Raw genomic sequence first — 10,086 nt, 5'->3', positions numbered from 1 at the left:
TAAATTTAATTTCAAAAACTAAATGCATGAAGGAATGGTGTATAATTGTTTATTGTGAATGAGGAATTTAATGAGCTGTCTATATTAAATGCTTTTAGCTGCGGATTACATCTTTTGATTCCATTTCTTTTCTTTGAAGTTTTAATTTTTTATACGATATTTTTATGTAAATATTTCCCAACTGAAATAAAATATACATTTACATTTTTATTAGAAAAGAAGGTTAGTCACAAATAGATATTGTAGTGAGTCTCTTGTATGTTGCCAGTATTGTTTTTAATACTTTTAAAATTGTTGAAACTAACGGTACCTGGGGATTATCCCGTCGGTCATTTTCCCCTGAGGGGTTTACCTTCTTTAGGTAAACACAGGGAGTCACGCCCCGGGGTACCCTAGTGATCTGTCCTCCCTTCGTTTTCCTCTCCCCTTACTCCTACTTTCCCCTTTCTCTTCCCCCTTGTCTTGGTTGCCAAATATACTGGTGAGGGCTTGTCATCTGTGTTTGATTACCACTCTGTTGTGTTGGACATAGATGGGAAGAGACCGCCCGCGTGTTTGCCGTGCGTGGAGACCCGAGTCCCTCTGGAAAACGGGATCCTGGCAGTTGAGGGGCATCCTGGTACCCCAATACACTGCTTTGGCCCGTGCTTCAGGTAAACGGGAGGTGCATATTGGCCTGTATGCGTCAACCGGCTAGCCACGAACGTCACCTGTTGGCTAGGGTCAAGTCCGGAGTCACTTACTGGGCACCTCGTTAAGGGTGGAGGCTGCTTCAGGGGTGACTCGCGGACGTATAGCTACTGGTTAGCATCGGTGTTAAGTGACGAATCTTTGTTACTTGCATCCCCTTAGTTGGACTCCGTGGTGGGTGATGCCACCGGTAGTTGAACTGTTTTTATTTTCTATGGCTGAAGTTAGTACGGTGTTGAGTTCCGCACACCAATGCAAAAACAGCGGAACAACTCTTACACCGCATGTATACGCTTGTTATTTCATAATAACATTGACGAATCCTGTCCTACCAAACACATCATTTTCTAAAGTTTCACCATTCTTAATACACAAAGCTCTTCTCTCCGCCCCCCCAGGGGCACACTCTTGTGTGACGGGCATGGCGCACCCGGGGCCCCGAGCTGGACCTTAGCATTCTTCCATTTCTCTCTTGCGACGGTCCTGTTTTGAGTTTCCGACTTTTCATCAAATATTTATGTTGATCTAGTGAGCTAATATTATTTCATTATGTATAAAACACTGGTTATCATTTACAGATTACGGATTGATTCTGTTTTATTTTTGTTGCTTCCATATATATATATTCCCAAGACAAATTTTATGATGGTTTTTCTTTGATGGACCAACATGAATATGATGGTACCCATCATGAATTTCCATCAAAAACCATCATATTTTATGATGGTACCAACAAGACTGACCATCACCTCATATTAGGAATTGGAACAAATTTATGTTGGACCAACATGAACAAAACCACCATGGTATGATGGTATTTTCCGATAGTCCAACAAATAAATCCATCAAGAACCAACATGGTTTGATGGTAGTTTTCGATAGCCAAACAAAAAAATTAATCAGGAACCAACATATGTTGTTGGTCTCAACTTATATTCCATCAAAAACCATCTTAATTCCTGATGGTACCTACAAGACTGACCATCACCTCATATTAGGAATTGGAACAAATTTTTGTTGGGCCAACATAGACAAAACCAACATAGTTTGATGGTGTTTTTCAATGGTCCAACAAAAAATCCATTAAGAACCAACATAGTTTGATGGTATTTTTTGATGGTCCAACAAAAAAATTTATCAGGAACCAACATATTTTGATGGTATTTTTCAATGGTTCAACAAAAAAAAATCCATCAAAAACCAACATGGTTTGATGGTATTTTTTGATGGTCCAACAAAAAAATTTATCAGGAACCAACTTATTTTGATGGTATTTTTTTCAATGGTCCAACAAAACAAAAATCCATCAAAAACCAACATGGTTTGATGGTATTTTTTGATGGTACTTTTCAATAACCCAACAAAAAAATCCATCAAAAACCAACGTGGTTTGATGGTCCAACACAAAAAATAATCAGGAACCAACATATTTTGTTGGTTACCAACTTACATTCCATCAAAAACCAGCTTAATTTCTCCTGCCACCATCAAGACTGACCATCACCCCATGTTAGAAAACCTAAGTGTGTTGATGGTTTCCAGCTTAATGTCACAAAAAAACCATTTTATTCTTTGGTACCATCAAGATAGACCATCACTTCATATTAGAATTTGGAACAACCTATGTTGAACAAATATGAGCTAATCCAACTTTGCTCCATAGTTTAACAAAACACAAATGAACGAATTTCAACAACAATCATACTAATTCTTGATTATACCGTTAAGACTAGCCTTTACCCATATTTCAGTTTGTTTGTTGGTACATAAAAAACCAATATATATTGCTGTTTTCATTATGGTGAACCACTAAGTACATCGTAAACAAAATTGGCTGGTTACAACTATAACTTTTCACAATCCATGTATTTTTTAATAAGCATGATTGGAGCATCCTTACGTTAGTCCAATTTACATTTGAAAATAATATATAAAGTTTTATTGTATGGAATACTATGTCAATATCGGCTATGATTATGTAGAAGCTTCATTATAATATTGAAATTAAATTAAGCAAAGTTAAAGCTTGATACTCTAATCATTTGGCGGACCCTAACTTACAGAAAGTTTTCTTTCCTACATTTAGAAACAAGATAGCATTCCATAATTTATTTTTAATTTAACATTAAGATTGAAGAGAAAAAAAATTTCCTATAGTTTATAAGTACAATTTACAAAAAATATATAATAGATTTCAAAAAATAGAATTTTGATAAATAAAGACAAACATGTAAATTGAAAACATTTATTTAAATACATTTATTTAAATACATTTAATACATTTATACTTTTAATAATTTTTTTTTACACATATAATCTACAAAAGTATTTGACATACATAAATGTTGAATTTCAATATACAATATTGATGAACTTCGTTCCCATAAATTCTCGAATTATAACTGCAAAATAAAAAAATCAAATTAAAACACATAAGATAAACAAATGACAGTAGCTGTTTGCTTATTTTTATGCTGAAAATAATAACAGGTCTGCCAGTTTATAAGCATTTTAAAAAATATTTTATAAAGTGGTGGACATTTAAAAATCAAAGCTTTAAAAATTTTTGTTAAATTTGCCAACAGCCTTAAAACAAAAGACCTAGAACAAAATCGCATTGCATATGAACGAATTTATGAGTATTGGCATGGAAAAGTGGCTAAAATAAGTAGAAAATAATATCCTAAAACATAAACTTATGTAGCACTAGAATAAATATTTGAAAAAAAGCGTAGAAAGTTGACAGTCCTGTAATAATAATGAAAACATATAAAATAAATATAGTTCTGGTAGAAAATATTGCATAATTTTTAACACTAGAAAAACTGAACATTGCTGTATACCTTAAAAAGACTGAGGGAGTTAGTGATTACACATCCAAAATCTTAATATAATTATTTAATAAAAATATATTATAGGCTTGATCATTATATTCTGTGGTATTTCATTCTAATTAGTTAATGAATATATTTGATTAAACTAAACACTGTATTTTTAACATGTTTCTATATTGCTAAGGCATGAATGATTAAATAAGCACTTAAATTGGAACAATTTATGGAAGGTCAGAAATACTCAGCACTTTCAGTAAGTTAGTGTTTGAATGAACAAGTACAGCATCTCTTTAATTTTTTTTCAATCCTAACTTATTGGAAATTCTCTCCTAAAACCAAAAGTAAAATTGTTTTCTTTTGCCAAATGTTTACTTATTTAGTTATTAAACATTTAAACTAAAAAAAGGTCTCTGTAAGTAATGCAATCAAAAACGATTCCTGATTCGTTATGAGGCCACATGTGCTGCCTCCATCTGCTAAGGCTATTTTAGTTTTGATATCACTTACATCATACTATTCTAACACCTTTTTACTGAACTAAAAACTCTTAAATATTCAGAACTAGAAAATTACGTCAACTATTAACAATGTTTTAGTGGGTACCATTGAATTTTAACATTATAAAAATACATTATATCAAACCCACGTTTTCATTCAGCTACATTAGGGCAAAATTTATAATACAGTTAGTTATTGACCATGTGAAATAGTAGGATTTAATCACAAAAAATCAAATGAAAGCTAGAATGTATTGGGTTTCATAGCACAGCTATTGTAAATTAATGGCAGATGGACAAGTGTGGTATAGTAAAATTATGTTTACGGAAAGTACATGTTTTTTGGGAGTTTCAATGAATTCTGAATGCATGAAGAATTAAATTATAAAAATAAAAGACTGTAATTGTCTATTATAGAGAAACGAAAAAAATATGAAAGGGGTTAATTTGGCTTCTTTTGTCTTTCTAGTGTTAAATTTATAAGGGAAAATTGTTTTAAGGAAAAGAAGTAATCAGTAAACAAAACAATTAGAAGCGTAACAGCAGTAAAAATATGATTTCTCTCTTATTCAAAAATAAATAAATAAAATTACTGTAAAATAAATTATACATTAACTATTCTTCAATAAATATTAGCAATTAGGAAAAATTATTTTTGATGGATAAAAATAAAATATTTCATTGATTAATAAGAGAAAAAAGACATCTAATTTTGGCTCAACCAAATATTTGCTTTGTTATATAATATTTAAGCTTTTACAACATTTTATACTTGTAAGCAATTGAAAACTATAATAAAAATAAGCTAAATAATGAAGAATTTAAATGTAGTACCTTATTACAGTTTATTGGAATGTGTTTTAAAGAATAAAAAATTAATAATATAAAAATTTGAAGTCAATTTTCCTATTTTAAATAAGATAGAAATTTAACAGACGAAATATAATCTTTAACCCATTTCTTAAAAGTTGTTGAATATATGAAAATAATAGATATAATTATTGCTATTGCTTGGAAGAAAGTTAAAGATTAAACATTAATAAATCACAATTCTACATCTGTTTAATAAAACTGTTGCCCTGCATTAAAATGCAATATACAGTGAAACCTCCAGGAAAGATCACCTCTACGTTGAGATCTCTATTTTTCATGGACTTTAGCAGAGACTATAAAAACCTCTCCCAGCAATTGGGCGAAATCTCTGCACAAGATGAGGAAAAGGTCAAATAAGGAAACACAATAAAATATCAAAACAAAAGTAGTTTAAAATGTATTCTAAATATTTGCTTGGTTTTTATTTAAAGAATTATTTCTGATGATCTCTCAGATATCTGCAACCTCATGTTGTAGTCAAATTGCACTAAATACGATAATTTAGTAATCAGAGTTGAATGATTTATTTTTGATTAATCAGTAATTTTTGTTGGATTACTTTTAGCTATTTTAAGTATATAAAAAAAGTTAATTAGAAAAGACTCAGCATCTCAAACAAACAAATCCCTTCTCATCTTTTACAACTGATTTTTATGAAGAAAAAAAATTAAATGCTAACTTAAAAACATAATTTCTTATTTATTTAAAATAACTATACCATACATAGTTGGTACATTTTGTTTCACACATAATTATATTAGAAGGGATAATTTCTATTAACATAAAATTTTATTCACCCATCCAGTTTTCACGACATCAACACAAGGAACATTTCAATACCAAGAGAATGACAGTCTATAATTAAAAATGTTTGCGAAAAATCACGTAACTTTGAGTCGATGAAGGTAACACCTCTAAGAACAACCAACCTCCATTCCCAAGTCCATTTTACCGAGAAACAGAGAGTGGTCTCTCCTGAGAGGTTTTCATTGTATAATTATGTCCATTATGTAAGATGCAATTCTTACTAAGTTCGTTAATTTTTGCAAACAAACTATGAAGTCTTAGAAATAAGATATACAAATTCTTAAGTCCAGAACAGTAAGCCGGAAAAATGACTTCAATGCTCCAAAAATTATTAGTAATAAAATAATAAGCTTGTCCTAAACGAAGACTTTAACAAAAAAGCAAACGATCAGTTAACTAAATACAAAATATTCAACTAATTATCTGGTGACAAAATTGTCACTTCATTCGACTTTTTCAAGAAAATTTTAAAAGACAAAATAAGTTTAAAAAAACTAAAAGCAGAGGTAGTGACAACAGTAAGAAAAAATAGGACACATCAAAAATATTTATTTCCAAAAGAAATGTCAAGCGTTTGACTCAGCTTATAATTTCTTTAACAGAATTTTCTTTTCATTTCTAATGCTACAAAAAACGCACAACATTTTTTTAAAAATCTTATTTTAAAAATCCTTTTGAATACTGAGAAACAAAAACATTATAAATTATTAGAAATGAAATGAGGCTTTAGTAATGCTACAGCTTTGGCCCATACCACTATGTGACTGTGATTTGCAATTTTTTGAAAATTTTCCAAATAACAACTCTTAATGCTATGCAAAAACTCAAATTAATACTTATGTCAGATATTGAAATTTTGATTCACAAGTACGATGGTGACAAGTAAATTGGAAACCTTATTTTTAAACCTTAATTACTTCAGGTTTTTTTAAATTTTTGTAAACAAAGTGCTTTCCAGGATCTTGTATATTTTAGAAAGTTTCAAGTTTGATATTTTTAGATACACAGAAATCACTCCAGATTATGAAATAAAAGTTAAACATTATAAAAAGAAATTTACACATTTAATTGAAGAAAAATTAAAAAAAACTTCTTAATTCTAAATTTTAAAATGAAAATGATTATTTTTTGCACTAACAAAACTTACCCATCCTCTCAAACAGATGAATGGAAACTAAATCCTAATGATCAACAGATTCTACGTTCAAATGTTCCTTTTAACTCATCCAAAGTAATGAACTGAAAAGAAAGTCAATTAATAGAAAAAAATAAATTGCATTTTGTTGCCCTAAATAGGAAATACCTTGTTTAGAACTGAATGAACATTTTAAAAGAAATATTTATGTTTACAACAATTTTCAGCAAATTACGCTAAGGATAATAAATGGTAATAAATAATCTTAAAATTGTAGTAAATTTTCAGTCACTTTACAGAATATAAACAAAAATGTGAATATGGGTATCGCTATCTTTCATACAATTGATAAAATAGCAGGAGTGAATTTAAAGTAGTTTTATAGTAGTTTAATTAAAGTAGTTTAATTGTTAGATACTTTATCTTTAACTGCTGTACATAATATAGATGTGTGCATTGTGGATAACAAAAAAGCTCACATCAAACTATCAAGAAAGATTGGGAAAACAGAAAATCATAACAATAAAAGGAAAGAAAAACAAAATTGCTTATTAATGTTTAGAGCATCTCTAGTGTTGTAGGATACCAGTCTTAAAATTTAGTCTCAAAAGTTACGTGCTCAGTGACTTAATTCTAAGATTCGGGACACAAAGCCTTATTACAACACTTTGGGCTACCTAAACCCCTTTCGAATCTCAATCTCAGAAGAGATTATCTCGTGAGATTCAGTCAGACGCATAAACATATGTCTTTCCATGCGACGGAGGTTCAGGATTTTGGAACTTTGCCATATGCACCGAGTGTTTGCGTACGACAATTGTATTCGCTTCTGAATGACGATCTTACACCAGAGACTAAATTCAAAAGACTTTCAACAGCATTAATCACAATTATTTTATCCATCATTTTCTATGTTATAAATATCTATTAGATAACATCAATAAAAAATTTATTTATTTATTTTAATTCCCACTGTTTATGTTAAAGACCAAGGGACTGTCTAGGTTTTTCTGAAAGGTACCTGTTTTGTGAAAATTTAGACATAATTAGTGAAAATTAAAAATTATATTAAAAAATCAACATAAAAATATGGATTTATCATTTCGTATGAGACACAAAAATAAAATTTTAAGAAAAAGTATTGTGTGAAACTACCGTTTTTCTTTAAGTTGAATTGTTGAAGGTACCGCTAAACGGTAATAAATTTGGCTTGGACAGACCTCTGAAGACAGATAATTTTATCAATGTTTAATTATTATTTATTTTAAACAGAGAATCAATTGATTTCAAAATTGAATCTGAATAAATTAGGGAATAGATAGCGATTAGATAGAATCTGAATAGATATCGGTTTATTTTTTATAAAAAGGGGTTGATTTATTGGTATCAAAGTTCAGGTAGAGCCTTCAAAAAACGATTAGGGAGAATACTGATGGTAGATGAAATAATAACAGAATTCATGATTTGTCCCCAGCCAATTTATAGCTCGAGTTCCACATAATTTTTTAATAAACATTGCACTTTTACACAAGAAGGTAAAGAATAAAAATAAATGGAGATTTCCGTACCATGATCTGTGGAAGTATAATCGCCAAGTCTTGAAATTTCCGGGCAGTGTCCCGAGAGAAACAAAAAAAAAACATTACTGAAAGGGACCAACTCGAAAGGTATAACTCATAGCCATCCCCGGGAAAACATCTACGTGTGATTTTTAAAAACATTAACAAGTTTAAAATCTACTTGGTACCTTGGCAATTGCAGTTGGCACGACAGATCACTATACGGAAACATCCCCTATAAATTATCTAGAAGAAAAGATACTGAAAATATAATTAAAAGAATAAATAATTTTATAAAAACTTACGTGATTGCACCGGCACGAGGGAGAACAGTCAACAAACAATAAGAAGTTGAGCTGGTATTTTGCTGCTCGCCCCAAAGGTAAAATTTGAAAAGAACACTTAAGTACTATTCACACTGCACTCCTGATTGCGATTGACGCAGGGTCGAATGTATAGAAGCAATAAGAAAAGCTAAAGAAACATGCACGCCGAGCGAATGCTATTTAATATATGAAGCAAGAATGCGAAACTTTTTGTGAGGAACTAAAGCATACTCTGGAATTTTAACAAAGCAATATAAAGTGTTTTTTTTTACATTCATTTTCTATTAAAATATCTTTCGGGGTTCGATCCTTGACTCAGCCAAGACCCTCCGAGAGTACATGCCATGTACAATCTCGTAAAATCGGAGGAATCGAAAGTCTTGTATTCGGTCTCTTAGCTATACCATGGGTACAGGGATATAGAGAAAATTTATAATCTGAAAATATAATCTGAAAATCCTATCATTAGATCGAAAGTTATTCAGAGTTATGATTTTGTGTGTTTACATCACCAACAAAATACTTAAATAATAAATTTAATAAGTATTTTTTAAGTTTTTACCTACTCCTTTGCAACTTTAAAATTCAATATATTAATCATTGCAATTACTATATATTATTCCATTTGTATAATAGTTCGAGATAGCCTAGTTGGCAAGGTGCTGGACTCACGTGCGTGAGAACGGGAATAAGAATCCAACCGCCGAAGACTCCCCGTGTAATAAATGGTGACAGTTGAAAGTTAAATCTGTTGGGTCACAAAGTTCTCCATTATCTCATAACAGATTTAATCTCTGGGGGGGGGGGGGTACTGGAATGGAGATTGATCGCTCTCTGGTTCAGGTCAAAATTAGGATCCGTGAATGAATGATTGGATTTATGAATGGGTTCCGCCATATAAATGGGTGTGATGTATGGGTGTGGCAGAAGTTGAATTCTAGGCCCTAGATTGTGTGACTGGAAAACAAGTACAATCACACAACCCTTACTTTAATGACCTACGACAACCAAAGCAATATATATAATAATTTTTATTTATTATAGTAAATTTCCACGCCGTTGTAAAATGTTACTAGAATATGCACGATTTAAGAAAAAGTACAAATTAAGGCTTTTGTTCCTCTCATTTAATCTATCACTCGTTTACTTAAATCCACGAATCGTTCTAATTTCTGTGAATACGCATAATTTTTTGTAAATTGAAGATCTACCTCAATGTTATTATATTTAATAACTATTTATTTTTAACCTTAAATAGAACTTATATACAAATTGCAGAATTTCTGAAAAAATTTATCTTATTTAAATCCTCTAAATTTAATTATTCCTGATATGTTGCTTTACTGTTTTGTATTTTTTAAAAAC

At 30.6% G+C, this 10,086-nt stretch overlaps 1 long non-coding RNA gene across 2 annotated transcripts; it reads right to left on the bottom strand.

Moving 5' to 3' along the window:
• Window positions 1-2,921: 2,921 nt before the first annotated feature.
• LOC147802112 (uncharacterized) lies at window positions 2,922-8,764 on the bottom strand. 2 transcript variants are annotated; one of them, XR_015429665.1, is made up of 3 exons: window positions 8,701-8,764; window positions 6,849-6,940; window positions 2,922-3,092 (listed from the first exon to the last, which is right to left on the bottom strand). It is a non-coding gene; the product is annotated as an uncharacterized LOC147802112 (long non-coding RNA). The 2 variants fall into 2 exon arrangements; XR_015429666.1 differs by lacking the exon at window positions 8,701-8,764 and adding an exon at window positions 8,405-8,531.
• Between the last annotated feature and the right edge of the window lie 1,322 nt (window positions 8,765-10,086).

This window comes from Parasteatoda tepidariorum, chromosome 10 (assembly GCF_982258835.1).
Source record: "Parasteatoda tepidariorum strain Cologne lab strain chromosome 10, Ptep-v5.0, whole genome shotgun sequence".
Classification (NCBI taxonomy): Eukaryota; Metazoa; Arthropoda; class Arachnida; order Araneae; family Theridiidae; genus Parasteatoda; species Parasteatoda tepidariorum.
This window is presented reverse-complemented; position numbering and strand designations above follow the sequence as displayed.